General features: G+C 40.3%; 1 long non-coding RNA gene across 1 annotated transcript; it reads left to right on the top strand.

Moving 5' to 3' along the window:
- Nucleotides 1-13,069: 13,069 nt before the first annotated feature.
- On the top strand, nt 13,070-15,180 carry LOC130983179 (uncharacterized). The gene is made up of 3 exons (XR_009087269.1): nt 13,070-13,452; nt 13,701-13,792; nt 14,352-15,180. It is a non-coding gene; the product is annotated as an uncharacterized LOC130983179 (long non-coding RNA).
- Nucleotides 15,181-18,411: the final 3,231 nt, after the last annotated feature.

Here is an 18,411-nt window from a genome sequence, read left to right as displayed (position 1 = left end):
TTGGGAGGGCCCTTACAGAATCACAGAAGTCATCGGCAATGGAGCATATCGCCTACAAACATTAGAGGGTAAAGATCTCCCTAACACTTGGAATGTATCTTCCTTAAAGTTATACTACAGCTAATACCAGGGACAGGCAAGTACTCTTTTTCCTACTACCAAGATTTTTCCCACACGGGTTTTGCTTGGAGAGGTTTTAACGAGGCTAGCCTACCTGGGCCTTTAAATTCAAAGGTCTTATATTAATAAATTACTTTATTCAGTCAACGTTACTTGCATCCTATACTTTTGGATTTCACAAAAGTCAGAAACGATTTTAACCACATCCAGATAAAATCATCAATAAAAGATTTACGTCCGACCCCCCTCGGACTCCTACCACGTATTCAGACAAAATCCGATCTAACTCGGAATCAGATCACTTCATCAGATAACAATCCGATCTAACTCGGATTCCGACCATATACTCAGACAAATCCGATCTAACTCGGTTTCAGATCATTTAATCAGACAATATCCGATACAACTCGGATTCAGATCACTCAATCAGACAAAACCCGATTTAACTCGGAATCAAATCAATTCATCAGATAACAATCCGATCTAATTCGGATCCTGACCATTAAATCAGACAAGAAACCGATTCAATTCGGAATCAGATCAAGCAACCAAATTGCAATCCGATCAAACTCGAACTCCGATCATTGAATCCTACAAGATCCACATATTACTCAGAACACATTTCAGAAGCCAGTTACGCCTAACTCAGCCAAATCAAAAACCCGATACCAGTCAGACTAACCTACCAAACAATCATTGCTAAATGACCATCACAGTTATTACTATCAGCATAACAACTTTCCATCCAGCAACAGCATTATATTATCATAAACGTTTTTCTCTACAAAAGTAGCAACATATAGGCTACAATAACAAAAAACAAACTACAAATGTCCACAATTTGACATATCAAAAGCTCAACTCAAGAGCAAAACAAGCCTACAGACAAACAATCATAATTACACATTTTCATCTCCCTGCTCTGCAGCACCATCATCCTCAATCATGACACCATCCTGTACTATCTTGCCCGGATCCATAGACGATAAATCCACATCAGGAGCCAGAAACCTTGCCTGCAGAACAGCCCTCTCAAAACCTTCGAGGAAGGAATCCAGAATCTCTCCTTGCTTATTCTTCTCCAACTCCTTCATCTGTGCAGTGACCTCAATCATACGGGCACTCAAAGAAGATAAGTCAGCTTCTTTCTTCTTTAAATCTTCAACATCCTTAGCATAGCTCTCCTTCACCTCCTTCAACTGTTTCTCAACCTCAACCAACTTCATCTCAAGTTCAGTAACCTTAGCAGCTTTTACAGCCAATTCCTCCTTCAAACTCGGATCCTCCTTCTTTTCAACCACCTTGCGATGAATCTTCTCACGACTGCGCCCCAAACTCGCAAGTCGCAAACCAACCACCTGAAAGAGTAACAGATTAATACCCCAAAACAAAACACCCGAAAAACACTTTCGTTTCAAAAACAAAACTTACCTGCATATACTGATCAATCGCCACATCCCTTACCTCTTCCGCCAAACTAACATCAGAAGGAGTCTGACATACCTCATCCACCGTACTCATAAAAGGATGATCTTTCCCCCAAAGCGATAACCCCTCACTCCGCTCAACAAAACCATGCAACCTTTCCTGATTCTCACAAAACCTATGAATATCTTCCATTGGAACATCATCCTTCTCATCACCAGAAACATCGGACAAATCCACCACATCACCTTTCCTCTTCTTAGCAATAACTTTCCTCCTCCCACGTTTTGGTTGCTCAACCTCGCCAACACCAACCTTCTCTGCTTTGGACGAAGATACCTCTTTATCCAAACCCTTGCTCTTCACACGAGACCTCAAACTCGCCGCAGATACACCTGGATACTTGCCACCTGAAAAGCACGAAACAGAAAACCTAATCAAAAACATCAGACATAATATAACATCCACAGTCCAAAATCTTACCCAAATATTCCACAACAGCAGCCTTATTCTCCTCCCATTGCAGCAGATCATAAACAGAAATCAAATCTCGCCGATCAATAAACTCGGTCAAAAACTCAATAATGCACTCATCCTTCGGACTTATACATTCAGGACCCAAAATGTTTTGAGGCTCGGAACACCACCAGAGAGGAAATCTCTCCCCCAAATGCTCGTCAACATAAAAGGGAAAGTCATCTTCACAACTACTTACCTTCAGGAACATTTCCTTAAAATTCTTAAAAGATGATTTGTATAGCTTAAACACAACAAAACCAGGAGAGCTATTCAAATTTACCCAACCACCTTTCCAAACTCCTTTAGCCTGGAACAGTGAAAAGAACAATTCAACTGACGGATTCTCCTCCAAGAATTCCATCAGAATCTCAAACGCCCGAAGGAAAGCCCAACCATTAGGATGAAGTTGTGAAGGCGCACAGTTTAACTGCCTCAGCACCTTACACTCAAACTCACTAAAAGGGATTCTCACTCTCAATTCTTCCAAAACGGAACTATACATAAAGAAATGCTCAAAACCCTCCCCTCTATGAAAAACCCTATCATCCACACTACAGGGTAACAGTTCCAATCGAACCCCAGAATCAGCCCTAACAACCCTCCGCTTATCTATCTGACTCACAGCACCAACATCCAGAAACAAAGAAACACGATCTTTCACATCACCATTTACCCAATCATAAGACCAATCTATCTCCCCTCTTATATCTTTCTCATAACCCATTGAAAAATCAAAAGCAGAAAACACGAAGAAGAGGCAAACGGTTACACAGAAAAAACAGAAAGGAAGAAGAAGAGACACGCGGTTACACAGAGAAAGCCAAAATAGTCACAAAGTAACTCACCTCTCTTACTCATTGTTTAGATGAAACGACTTGAAGAAAATAAAGCAGCAAGCATGCAACCTTTCAGTTTTCCCCAACTTTAAATTAACCCACTTTAAACCAAATACTTTCCCTTCCCATCAAATCCAATGTCTCAGACCCTAAACACTAACCTTGGAAACAAGCAAAAATTAATACCCCACTTAATTGTTTCTCTTTCCTAATCACGCACGCTTAGCCTCAGTAACTGTTCAATAAAACATCTTGAACTGGGGGCTACCAGATTAAACCACAAACCAAAAACAAAGTTAAATCACATGCCGAACTGATCAGCAACCGATTCACACGTCATTAAAAGCTCAACCTGCTTCATTAAACACTCTCCCAGGCTAAGCTTGGGGGCTGTGGTCCGGCCATAATAAATTCAATATCATAAATCGGCTTTACTATTCATAACTCGGCATTTACCACAACATCAGCGTTACAGTTCGGCATTACAGTTATAACTCGGCACTGCAGACACTATTTGATAATCAATATCATTTATTGAAATCTGACGTTACAGATCAGCTCAACGGACTACTTCACAAATGTGAAACGTCCAACCTGACATTTACTCTTATTACTACTCTTTATTACAGACAATAAATACAGGAACGCAACCGATCTATACGCTGTCACCTATAAAAAGGTATGATCTTCTATTTTAAAGGACACATTGAATTCTCAATACTAACTTAAGCTTCGGAGTGCCTTTGCAGGTACACTCCCCCCTGTTTCTTGCTCAAAACTCTACGCGATTGGACACACTCTTGGAGAAAAGCTCGGATTATCACAAGACCTGAAGGTCGGCACCGAAAGCGATAGCTCGACGCCGACTCCCAGAGACTGAGCTCTCTCTCCAGGTATCCATACAAGAACAATTGGCGCCCACCGTGGGTCCGAGAATATAAACCTCTTTTTTTTTTATATTATCGGCCTCAAGGTTCCCGTCTTGAAGTCATGGCTGAACAACCTCCACCCTCGCCATCCGAATTGCTCCGGATGGTGACCGAGTTGCGGCAAGTCGTGGCTGAGGAGAACCAAAGAATGGCAAATCAAATCGCCAACTTGAATAACACTCGGATTGAAAACGATGACCGACAAGAACGGACAGAAGAAGCCGAGCAGCAGTCAGGGCCAACACATGTCTCAGACACTGCTCGACAAGAAGAAGAGCGGCCTGAACATAATGAGAATACTCAGAAAAACATCGAAAATGACGATCAGGAAAGCTCCCCTGGACCATTCACGGCGAAGGTGATGAACTTCGTGCTGCCCCGAAGGTTTACTCTGCCGACCACCCTAACTCCATACGATGGGTTAGGTGATCCGAAGAAATACATCAAAAAATTCACCTCCATAATGATAGTAAACGGTGCATCTGATAAAGTTTTGTGTCGTTGTTTTCCATCTTATTTAGACGGTCCTGCACTTGATTGGTTTTGTTCTCTGCCTGCAGGTTCCATTTCTCGATTCCGAGACATATCAAAACCTTTTGAGGAGCACTTTGCTGGATCCGCCATCTACCTCCACGACTCCGATTACCTGAACACGGTCAAGCAGGGCCAACACGAAAGCCTCAAGGACTACATGACGCGCTTCACAAAGATAGCCATGAGCATACCCGACCTCCACCCCGAGGTAGAACTACACGCCATAAAAAGTGGACTAAGACCAGGAAAGTTCCAAGAAACTATCGCTGTGGCCAAACCAAAAACAATGGCCGAATTCCGTGAAAAAGCCAAAGGACAGATTGACATCGAAGAACTCCGACAAGCTCGGAAAACAGAAAGGCCTTACTATAAAGACGACGACAAGCCACGGGACAACAAGAAGAATTTCAAACCAATCCCCCGATATGAGACCTACACCAAATTCAACACCAAACGCGATGACATCATCAAGGAGATCTTGAATTCAAAGTTAATCAAGCCACCACGAAAAGCTGGTAATTACCCAGATTCAAAAGGCACTGACCGATCAAAATACTGCTCTTTCCACCAGAAGCACGGACACAATACCGACGATTGCATCATCGCTAAAGACTTGCTGGAGCGATTAGCTCGGCAAGGTCATCTGGACAAATTCATCAGCGGCCAAATGCATCGACGCGCACCCGCTCCAGAGGACCAGAGCTCGGCTACACAACATAACCGAGACAGAGACCGCCCGAACAATAACCACCCCGAACTACCAACACGTACGATTAACTGTATTTCCGGAGGTTTCGCAGGTGGAGGAGCCACAAGTTCGGCAAGGAAAAGATCCTACCGAGCTATCCTTTCTATCAATGCCGATCAAAATCCACATCAGTCGCCACATACATCTCCACAGATAACATTCCAGACGGCCGACCATAACAACAGCATAACAAATCTGGATGATCCAGTCGTAATTTCCCTACAGCTCGGAGACCTCCTCATTAAAAAAGTGTTGCTCGACCCAGGCAGCAGCGCCGACGTTCTCTTTTACTCGACTTTCCAGAAGATGAAACTGAGCGATAACATCATCCGACCTTCCACTGGTGACTTGGTAGGATTCTCAGGTGAGCGAGTCCCGGTTATGGGCTCTGTGTGGTTGCAAACCACACTCGGTGAGTTCCCTTCATCGAAAACCTCAGACATTCAATACTTAGTTGTCGATTGCTTCAGTCCCTATAATATTATACTTGGCCGACCTTTCTTAAATAGGTTCGGCGCTATAGTATCTACAATTCATCTTTGCGTTAAGTTCCCCTTGCAGGATAACACAATTGCAACCATTCATAGCGATGCCCAAGAGGCCAGAGAATGCTACAACAATAGCCTCAAAAGACCTCACCGTAACACTAAAGCCCAGGTCCACAATATCGGCAACACGAACAACCAACACATGCTGGCCGACCTTGACCCTCGTGCAGGAACACTGGAAAGGCCGACTCCAACAGAAGACCTACATAAAATCTATTTCACAGAAAGCATGGATAAGTTCACATACGTCGGATCAACGTTATCTTCAGAAGAAAAATCTTCGTTCCGAACATTCTTACAACAGAATGCCGACCTGTTTGCATGGACCCCAGCTGATATGCCAGGCATCGATCCATCCATCATATCACACAAGCTAGCATTAGATCCATCTATTCGACCCGTTGCACAGAAAAAGAGAAATCCCGGACACGATCGAAAGCAAGCTTCCCTAGACGAAACCAAGAAGCTCATCAGCGCGGGCTTCATCCGAGAAATCAGGTTCACAACATGGCTGGCAAACGTCGTCATGGTTAAAAAACATAACGATAAATGGCGCATGTGTGTTGATTTCACCGATCTCAACAAAGCATGCCCCAAAGATTCATACCCTTTACCCTCTATTGACTGTTTAGTTGATAATGCCTCTGGTTTTGGGAAACTCAGTTTTATGGATGCATATTCTGGTTATAACCAGATCCAAATGCATCCATCCGATCAAAACAAGACAGCCTTTATTACTGAATATGGAAATTATTGTTATAAAGTCATGCCATTCGGCCTTAAGAATGCAGGTGCAACATATCAACGTCTGATGGACAAAATTTTCGCCAAACAAATCGGCAAGAACATTGAGGTCTACGTTGACGACATGGTCGCCAAGACAAAGATCGGCAATAATCACCTTGAGGACCTCACAGAAATCTTCGGACAGCTAAGAAAATATAACATGCGGCTAAATCCTGAAAAGTGTGCATTCGGGGTCCAGAGCGGTAAATTCCTCGGCTTCATGCTCACTAGCCGAGGTATCGAGGCAAACCCGGAAAAATGCCGAGCTATTTTAGACATGACCAGCCCACGAACCCTCAAAGAAGTCCAACGGTTGACAGGGAGACTTGCTGCACTTTCTAGATTCTTACCTTGCCTAGCATCTAAATCCTCATGTTTTTTCCAAACTTTAAAAACAAAAAAAGCTTTCCAATGGACTGATGAATGTGAACAAGCATTTACAACTTTAAAAGAAACTCTTTCAAAACCACCAATTTTACACACACCCCTACAAGGGGAGCCATTATTCTTATATTTGTCTGTTACTAACTGGGCTATAAGCTCCGCTCTTGTTGCAGAAAGGGAAAAGAAACAATTCCCAATCTACTTCACAAGCAAGACCTTACAAAACGCCGAGCTTCGATACCCAAGCATCGAGAAACTGGCACTATCCCTTGTCTTCTCAGCCAGAAGACTCCGGCCATACTTCCAGAGCCATGAGATCCATGTCAGAACAGATCAACCTTTGCGACAAGTGCTGCAGAAGCCTGAGCTAGCTGGCCGACTAGTAAAATGGTCGGTGGAGCTCTCAGAATTCGATATCAAATACGAGGGCCGAGCATCCATCAAATCACAATTTTTGGCCGACTTTATCGCCGAGTTCTTAACACCCAATACAACTGAAGATTACATCGAATGGTCTTTATACGTCAACGGATCATCCAACCCACACGGGTGTGGGGCAGGTATTATACTTGATGATGGCCACGGCAACGCCATCGAACATTCCCTCAACTTCTCATTTAAAGCAAGCAACAATCAATGCGAGTATGAAGCATTAATTGCCGGCCTTAGACTCGCAGCCGACCTTAACATCACCAAACTTAAGGTATATTGCGACTCTTTACTTGTCGTCCAACAGGTAAATAATCTATACCAGGTAAAAGACCCTTTGCTCTCAAAATATCTGGATGTTGTACACCATCTATTTTCAAATTTCTCCAAATATGAACTACACCACATCCCAAGGGAGAGTAATGGCCGAGCCGACATTCTGTCTAAACTCGCCAGCACTCAACCAAACAAATCCTCACTTCATCAATCAACACTACTTAAGCCGAGCATTGAACTAAGCCATGTCTTAAGTGTGACACAGGAAGCAGACTGGAGATCTCCATACATACAGTATCTCCAAACAGGAATCTTGCCAGGTGATGTCGGAAATACCCGACAATTCCGTCGACAGGCCTCCTTTTTCACAATTTATAATAACTGCCTATACAAACGAGGATTCTCTCGTCCACTACTTAGATGTCTTTGCAGAACAGAAGCAGAGCTTGCGCTCGCTGAGGCACATGAAGGGATCTGTGGAACACACCTCGGAGCCCGCAGTCTGTATTCAAAAATCCTCAGAGCTGGATTATACTGGCCAACTATCAAGAAAGATTGTCACACAAAAGTAAAAAGCTGTGACCATTGCCAAAAACACAGCCCGATAACACATCTCCCGGCCGAACTCTTACACTGTTCCGAGGTTAGCTGGCCGTTCAACCGATGGGGGATAGATATCCTCGGACCTTTCCCCACAGCCGCAAGACAGAACTTAAAGATCAAACAGCACTTCTCATCAGTAGAGCACCCACAAACAAATGGGTTAGCCGAAGCCGCAAATAAAGTCATATTACATGCTTTAAGGAAGAAACTGGATGATGCAAAAGGTCTATGGGAAGAGCTTATCCCAGAGATCATCTGGGGGTACAATACAACAACTCACTCAACTACAAAGGAGACACCTTTCCGCTTGGTCTATGGCTCAGACGCAATGATCCCTGTGGAGATCTCCCAATCCTCACTACGCACAGACTTGGCCGACCTAACTACCCAAGACTTAGCTCGGCAAACAGAACTTGATCTCATTGAAGAAATCCGATCATCCGCAGCAATAAAACATTTAGCAATGCAACAACGCATTGCCCGTAGATATAACCAAAAACTACAACCAAGATCTTTCCAAGTTCACGACCTTGTGCTCAGGAAGACATAACAAGCCAGGAAACCAACAGCACATGGCAAACTGGCAGCTAATTGGGAGGGCCCTTACAGAATCACAGAAGTCATCGGCAATGGAGCATATCGCCTACAAACATTAGAGGGTAAAGATCTCCCTAACACTTGGAATGTATCTTCCTTAAAGTTATACTACAGCTAATACCAGGGACAGGCAAGTACTCTTTTTCCTACTACCAAGATTTTTCCCACACGGGTTTTGCTTGGAGAGGTTTTAACGAGGCTAGCCTACCTGGGCCTTTAAATTCAAAGGTCTTATATTAATAAATTACTTTATTCAGTCAACGTTACTTGCATCCTATACTTTTGGATTTCACAAAAGTCAGAAACCGATTTTAACCACATCCAGATAAAATCATCAATAAAAGATTTACGTCCGACCCCCCTCGGACTCCTACCACGTATTCAAACAAAATCCGATCTAACTCGGAATCAGATCACTTCATCAGATAACAATCCGATCTAACTCGGATTCCGACCATATACTCAGACAAATCCGATCTAACTCGGTTTCAGATCATTTAATCAGACAATATCCGATACAACTCGGATTCAGATCACTCAATCAGACAAAACCCGATTTAACTCGGAATCAAATCAATTCATCAGATAACAATCCGATCTAATTCGGATCCTGACCATTAAATCTGACAAGAAACCGATTCAATTCGGAATCAGATCAAGCAACCAAATTGCAATCCGATCAAACTCGAACTCCGATCATTGAATCCTACAAGATCCACATATTACTCAGAACACATTTCAGAAGCCAGTTACGCCTAACTCAGCCAAATCAAAAACCCGATACCAGTCAGACTAACCTACCAAACAATCATTGCTAAATGACCATCACAGTTATTACTATCAGCATAACAACTTTCCATCCAGCAACAGCATTATATTATCATAAACGTTTTTCTCTACAAAAGTAGCAACATATAGGCTACAATAACAAAAAACAAACTACAAATGTCCACAATTTGACATATCAAAAGCTCAACTCAAGAGCAAAACAAGCCTACAGACAAACAATCATAATTACACATTTTCATCTCCCTGCTCTGCAGCACCATCATCCTCAATCATGACACCATCCTGTACTATCTTGCCCGGATCCATAGACGATAAATCCACATCAGGAGCTAGAAACCTTGCCTGCAGAACAGCCCTCTCAAAACCTTCGAGGAAGGAATCCAGAATCTCTCCTTGCTTATTCTTCTCCAACTCCTTCATCTGTGCAGTGACCTCAATCATACGGGCACTCAAAGAAGATAAGTCAGCTTCTTTCTTCTTTAAATCTTCAACATCCTTAGCATAGCTCTCCTTCACCTCCTTCAACTGTTTCTCAACCTCAACCAACTTCATCTCAAGTTCAGTAACCTTAGCAGCTTTTACAGCCAATTCCTCCTTCAAACTCGGATCCTCCTTCTTTTCAACCACCTTGCGATGAATCTTCTCACGACTGCGCCCCAAACTCGCAAGTCGCAAACCAACCACCTGAAAGAGTAACAGATTAATACCCCAAAACAAAACACCCGAAAAACACTTTCGTTTCAAAAACAAAACTTACTTGCATATACTGATCAATCGCCACATCCCCTACCTCTTCCGCCAAACTAACATCAGAAGGAGTCTGACATACCTCATCCACCGTACTCATAAAAGGATGATCTTTCCCCCAAAGCGATAACCCCTCACTCCGCTCAACAAAACCATGCAACCTTTCCTGATTCTCACAAAACCTATGAATATCTTCCATTGGAACATCATCCTTCTCATCACCAGAAACATCGGACAAATCCACCACATCACCTTTCCTCTTCTTAGCAATAACTTTCCTCCTCCCACGTTTTGGTTGCTCAACCTCGCCAACACCAACCTTCTCTGCTTTGGACGAAGATACCTCTTTATCCAAACCCTTGCTCTTCACACGAGACCTCAAACTCGCCGCAGATACACCTGGATACTTGCCACCTGAAAAGCACGAAACAGAAAACCTAATCAAAAACATCAGACATAATATAACATCCACAGTCCAAAATCTTACCCAAATATTCCACAACAGCAGCCTTATTCTCCTCCCATTGCAGCAGATCATAAACAGAAATCAAATCTCGCCGATCAATAAACTCGGTCAAAAACTCAATAATGCACTCATCCTTCGGACTTATACATTCAGGACCCAAAATGTTTTGAGGCTCGGAACACCACCAGAGAGGAAATCTCTCCCCCAAATGCTCGTCAACATAAAAGGGAAAGTCATCTTCACAACTACTTACCTTCAGGAACATTTCCTTAAAATTCTTAAAAGATGATTTGTATAGCTTAAACACAGCAAAATCAGGAGAGCTATTCAAATTTACCCAACCACCTTTCCAAACTCCTTTAGCCTGGAACAGTGAAAAGAACAATTCAACTGACGGATTCTCCTCCAAGAATTCCATCAGAATCTCAAACGCCCGAAGGAAAGCCCAACCATTAGGATGAAGTTGTGAAGGCGCACAGTTTAACTGCCTCAGCACCTTACACTCAAACTCACTAAAAGGGATTCTCACTCTCAATTCTTCCAAAACGGAACTATACATAAAGAAATGCTCAAAACCCTCCCCTCTATGAAAAACCCTATCATCCACACTACAGGGTAACAGTTCCAATCGAACCCCAGAATCAGCCCTAACAACCCTCCGCTTATCTATCTGACTCACAGCACCAACATCCAGAAACAAAGAAACACGATCTTTCACATCACCATTTACCCAATCATAAGACCAATCTATCTCCCCTCTTATATCTTTCTCATAACCCATTGAAAAATCAAAAGCAGAAAACACGAAGAAGAGGCAAACGGTTACACAGAAAAAACAGAAAGGAAGAAGAAGAGACACGCGGTTACACAGAGAAAGCCAAAATAGTCACAAAGTAACTCACCTCTCTTACTCATTGTTTAGATGAAACGACTTGAAGAAAATAAAGCAGCAAGCATGCAACCTTTCAGTTTTCCCCAACTTTAAATTAACCCACTTTAAACCAAATACTTTCCCTTCCCATCAAATCCAATGTCTCAGACCCTAAACACTAACCTTGGAAACAAGCAAAAATTAATACCCCACTTAATTGTTTCTCTTTCCTAATCACGCACGCTTAGCCTCAGTAACTGTTCAATAAAACATCTTGAACTGGGGGCTACCAGATTAAACCACAAACCAAAAACAAAGTTAAATCACATGCCGAACTGATCAGCAACCGATTCACACGTCATTAAAAGCTCAACCTGCTTCATTAAACACTCTCCCAGGCTAAGCTTGGGGGCTGTGGTCCGGCCATAATAAATTCAATATCATAAATCGGCTTTACTATTCATAACTCGGCATTTACCACAACATCAGCGTTACAGTTCGGCATTACAGTTATAACTCGGCACTGCAGACACTATTTGATAATCAATATCATTTATTGAAATCTGACGTTACAGATCAGCTCAACGGACTACTTCACAAATGTGAAACGTCCAACCTGACATTTACTCTTATTACTACTCTTTATTACAGACAATAAATACAGGAACGCAACCGATCTATACGCTGTCACCTATAAAAAGGTATGATCTTCTATTTTAAAGGACACATTGAATTCTCAATACTAACTTAAGATTCGGAGTGCCTTTGCAGGTACACTCCCCCTGTTTCTTACTCAAAGCTCTACGCGATTGGACACACTCTTGGAGAAAAGCTCGGATTATCACAAGACCTGAAGGTCGGCACCGAAAGCGATAGCTCGGCGCCGACTCCCAGAGACTGAGCTCTCTCTCCAGGTATCCATACAAGAACACCTTCCAATCAAAATGATAGTTGGAACAACAAGCAAAGACATGACGGCATAAAACTTAATCTATTTGAAAATTAAGTAAGTCACAAACTCACTTCATGAGATTAACCATGTATTATGTGCCACTAGGAATTTCATGCACCTCGAATACCTCATTGCACTCTTCAAATCGACTAACTTGCACTCTTTATGAAGTTCAATACAATGTGCCTTACATAAAATAGATAGAATGATATCGGAGGATTCCACTTACTATTACTACAAGTTATCGCGGACTTGATAGATGCTTGATGATTAGAAATAACCAATGTTCTGAAAACCGGTTCGAACCGGACGGTCGAACCGGTCGAACCGCGAACCGCTATCAATTACGGTTCGGACAAAAAGCAAAACCGGCAAATTTGAAAACCGCCATTGGACCGTTGAACCGGCCGAGAACCGGTCGGTCGAACCGAACCGTGACCCGGCCGGTTTTTGAATCTTAACAAAAACGCAGCGTTTTGTTGTGCAGGGATGGCAAGTTGGCAACCCTAAGCTCCCTAACCCCTCTTCCTTCTAGTCTCCAGCCTCCACAACGCGAAGCAGCAGTCCAGAGTCCAGACTCTAGCCCCAATTCGTCTCAACCTCATCGAAGCCGCCGGCGCATGTTCGTCCAGCCACCGCCGCCGTCCCAACTTCGAGCTTCGAAGGCAACGGCGCAACGTCCATCCAGCCACCGCCGTTTGAGCTTCAAAAATCGAAGCCACCGTCGCCGGTCTCGCCTCTTGCCTCCGTCGCGCAGCCACTTCCTGCCGGTGCCAGCTCTGTTTCACACCACCACGTCGGCCACTGTCTTCCCAGCCACCGTCCCCAGCCACTTCCACACCCTCACCAGCTCTGCCCTGTTCCAGCCTTCCAGGATCCAACTTCTAGTCTAGGTATTAATTTTTTTTGTAATTAATAATTGATTTTTGTTACTCTGTTGCTGCTTTTTTTAATTTCTAAATGTGAAATTGTGAAGGAAAATCAAATAATTAATTTTGTGTTGTTGAAATTATTACTAAAAATGGATTTGATACTCTGTTGCTGCTTTTTTAATTTCTGAATGTGAAATTGTAAATGGAAATCAAATAATTGATTTTGTGTTGTTGAAATTATTGCTAAAAATGAATTTGTTACTCTATAGCTGTCATTGGAGCCATTCACACAACCACTTTGGCCAAGCTCTCTGCTAAAAGGCAAGAAGTTCTTTCTCCAGCAGGCAACATTGTTGAACAGGTCAATAATACACCCAAGTATTAATCTTGGGAGCTTCTTTTAACTTTTTTTCATCTGGGGTGGTGTTGTGATTGTTTGATTGAATCATTGAATAACTGTTGCATGTCTCTGTCTCCTGATGAGTTTGATTGAGTAGCTCTTTGATTTTGTGACATGATGAACTCTGAAACTGTGAACTCTGAACTGATCCTGCTAAACTGAACTGGATTTTCTGACATGATGAAGTGATATAGTTTGTCATTTATTTTCTTTTAAATTAGTTCTTATAGTTTGGCTTTTGACATGATTAAGAAAGATCCATTTTGGTATATTAGGAAACTGGATAATATAAAGATAAAGAGTGCTATAAGATGTTTTAAGATTTTGAGTTAATATATCAATGAATTATCAACTCAATCTGCTAGAGACGCTAGGGTAGCTCTTTGGGCCTAATACAACTATCTTTTTGGCTGGCGAGCGTCAAAATGGTGAAGGATTTGTTTCTTTTAACTTCATTTTTGGACCCTAATCCTCACAAGTATTATAAGTTCTAAGATCTTTTTTTCTTTTCTGGTTTCAGATGCCATTCTTGAGTACTTCCTAGAAGCTGCAGTGAACAATTTCAGAATTAGTCGCATTGATCAAAATCTGTGGCATCCTGATTATCGCAGCAACAGAGTTGTTCTTTATGTTCTTGTGAAGAAATGAAGGTTTCAGAATTAATGAAACTATGTTACTTTATAGTTTATACTCTACTAGAGTGTGACCCTCCTATGCTAGGATTCATTGTAAAAGTTATTCTCCTTCCATGTATTATTTTTTGATATCATGCTCATTTTGAGAAGCCTAACAATTTTGTTTTGACAGATAAAAGTGGACTATGATCTGTGAACCATTTTCAGTGAATTCATTCACAACCACTGTTAAGAAGACACAATTTTGTAATGCTTGATGGAACAACTAAAGCTCCAATTCTTGCTTGGTTATCATCAAAGGATAATCTCTGAATCCAAAATATTTAATATAGAACAAAGGTTACTTAAATTCTAACATGTAAATTGTAATACAAAGTAAAGTGTTGATTAAATAATTCCTAAAGCTAGATACATATGTACTTTCTAAATTATCTATCAAAAAGATTTTAAAATTAAAAGTTAGTCACAAAAATGACTAGTTTATAGTTCAAATAATTTTCATGTGTTTATTTATATTTTATTTATTATTTTATTATAAAACGGTTTTTTCGGTTCAACTATGGTTAAACCGGTTGAACCTATGAACCAGTAAACCAGTCATTAGAGCGGTTCGATGACCGGTTCGGTTTTCAGAACCTTGGAAATAACCAATGCTATCTTGAGTAACAACATTCTTCTGCAAATTATAAAAAAAAAAAAAGCACTATGCATCAACGGTTTCATCCTCAACTATAGCAAATCCAACTAGCACAATATTTTGATTGCCATCTTATGTAACTGGAACTAACGAAGTTCCCTTGTATTTTCCATAAAGGCTGGGTTGCTATCAACCTGAACAAATGGTTTGCAGTGCTCTAATACAAGGAAAGAAAATACAAAATACTTAATGCATTATAGCAGATGTATATATGAGGATTTTTTATTGAAATAAAAAAAAGAAAATATTATCTCCCAAAATACGCACGGATAAAAAAAATAGATCCCAAAGTGTGCATCACTAATTCGCAGCGGATACCACGAAGTGAAATGATTTTGCTTGAAGTATTAAAATGAAAATGAAAAGCTTGACAAAAAATAAAAAAAATCTACAAAATATTTGAAATTCAAACTTGTTGGGAACATGAATGCTTTTATGGTTGAGGGTCCAATTTATCTTTGCTACATCTACTATTCCTTTTCCCCCTTTGGATTCACATATATAGAGTTGTCATTTATAGAGATGACAAATTCTCTCGGCAGGCGAGTATTCGTGGAGATTTACCCGCTGGAGAGTAGATTTAGGGAGTATTTTTTCTGTGGGTGGTGAGTACAAGTACCCGATTAATAAATGGGGTAGGGCAAGGGGAGTAATATCTACCCCATGGGTATCTGTATAATATCGTGAATATAAAACTACATGAATACCCAAGGAGATGAGTGAGACGAAGGAAGGTGTGTGAGAGCCTGGGAGGGAACTGGGTGGGAGCGGTTGGAGGCTTGCCAACGACGCTACTGAAGGAAACTTTGTGACTTTGAGAGGAAGAAGGAGGTGAGGTCATTAAGGTGAGGCACTGAAGGCTAGGGAAGGATTTTTAACTTAAGGGGTGTGTGTGTATATAAATGATGGATTCTAATATGTCTATGCTTATGGTGGTTATGCAAGTGTTGTTAAAATTAAAATCACATTTTATATATATATATATATATATATATATATAAATCTAGGCATTTAAAATTAACAAGTTTAATCTCAAAATTAGAGCTGGAAGTGAGTTAAGTCAGCTCATGAGCCAGCTCGAGCTCGACTTGTTAACAACTCGATAAGCTAAGCTCGTGAGCTGATGAGCCAAGCTTGAACCTAAAATTGAGCTCATAAATTAAATGAGCCGAGGTTGAGTTTGGATAAGCTCAGCTCATTATATATATATATATATATATATATATATATATATATATAACAATCTTAATTATTTAATATTTATATTTATTTTTACATATAATTTTAATATAGGACATAAATAAAAAATTTATAATTTATTGATAGATAAACAATATATAAAATTGATCTTTTCAAATATTTTTTAAAATATATAAGTTATAATTTATTCATATAGAATTATAGATTATGTATTTATATTTCTCTTATTTGAGCCAGCTCGTGAGCTTTTGGTGAGTCGAGCTTGAGTTTAAGAAATAAGCTCGATTGTTAATGAGCCGAGTCGTGAGCCAAGCTCAATTTTCGTGAGCCGAGCTTGAGCTTGGTCTAGCTCGGCTCAGCTCGGCTCACTTCCAGCCCTACTCAAAACACATAATAAATTAAAATAATACTACAATTATAACAAATACTTTAGAACACAAATTTAAATCCTTTACAAGTATGTATCTGGTTTAAGTGTTTAACATAGAACACACACAATCGAAAAAAAAAAACAATTAAATGTTCTAATAAATTAAAAGTCTAAAATTAAAATCTTCCGATATTTTCATCTTCCATCAACATCTTCATCTTCACCATCTTCTTCAGAAATGTCATTTCTTTCAGGTTCAACTGTTCAAGTGACATGATCAACAAAATCATCATCATTCACATGTTCATGTTCTTCTTCCATTAATTTTTATTTGGATCTCCAATGAACTCATACTCACCTCCCTCACCTATGTTAAGCTTATTACTATTCATACTTGAATAGTGAATTCAATAATAGGATCATCATTAGTATTGTCAAGCGTTGGTGGGTGAGAATGCTCAACACGTTCAGCAAAATTCTCATCAATCTCTTAAGTTATCCACTCATCATCAGAATGTACTGTCTCAAATTCAAGTTTCGAAATTTTTTTAATATGCTTGCTCTTTAACTTCAAATTGTACATCACATACACTAAGTCATTCATTTTCTTTTGATACAATCGACTTTTTCTCTTTGTATGAACCTCAAAACATATAATACTTGTAGTTAATATGTATACAAAAATAAAAAATAAAATAAATAAAGAATAATTTTGGAAATCACCATTTCAAATGCACTCCAGTTACGTTCACATCCAAAAAAGCTACAAGTTAAGCCACGGATAGCAAACTTTTTTAGTTATGGACAACTATCTCCATAAAAGTCCCACCACTTAGTAGGTAGCATGGTCTTTCTACTACTCTTTGTAGTTTTATTGCCAAAGAGGCCTCTAGCATGTTGAATTCAAGAAGTTGAAGACCAATCTTACTCCTTTCTTCTTGGTTAGGAACCAATTTTATCATACAACTATACCATGAAATTAGGTTCATAGTGGTAATGAGGATTAAGATAATACACAGCAGCATGCAATGGCCTACGTAGTTAGCTTTCCCACCTCTCATAAATAATTTCCCATATATGTTCATAATTAAAAATAGCAAATGCAAATGAATAAGAATAAGAAAATCAAATAAATAACTAAATAAGAAAACAACATAACATGATACATTAATAATCAAATTTTAAGAAAGTCACGTTTACCTTTTTTGTTGAGAATTGTCCTTTTTCTTTTCCTTCTCTTTCTCTGTTTGCTCAAAATAATCCTCATCATCACCAAATCTTCTCTTCTTCAATGATGCACTACAAGAAAATCAGTTATTTGTCACGCTTTTAAAATGTGCCAAAAAATACGAAAAAGCGTGACGATAGTTTTTCACCACACTTTTTGAGCTATCGGCACGCTTTTAAAAGGGTCACATCCGCAAGAGTGTCAGTAGCTCTATTGCCACACTTTTGTCGATCTCTTGGTACACTTTATTTTTTGTCACGCTTTCATCTATTGTCATGCTTAAAAACATGGTGGTATGGATAACCCTATAACCACGCTTTAAAAGCGTACCAAAAAGTGGGCATACAGCCATGTTTTTAGAAGCGTGCCCATAGGGTTGGTTTTGACTACGGTTTGAAAGCGTGCCGATAGAGAAGATATGACTACCCTTTTTATGTCAATAGGAAAAGA

The sequence above is a fragment of the Arachis stenosperma genome, chromosome 5 (assembly GCF_014773155.1).
Source record: "Arachis stenosperma cultivar V10309 chromosome 5, arast.V10309.gnm1.PFL2, whole genome shotgun sequence".
Lineage (NCBI taxonomy): Eukaryota > Viridiplantae > Streptophyta > Magnoliopsida > Fabales > Fabaceae > Arachis > Arachis stenosperma.
The sequence above is the reverse complement of the archived record's forward strand: the minus strand, read 5'-3'. Positions and strand labels throughout refer to the sequence as shown.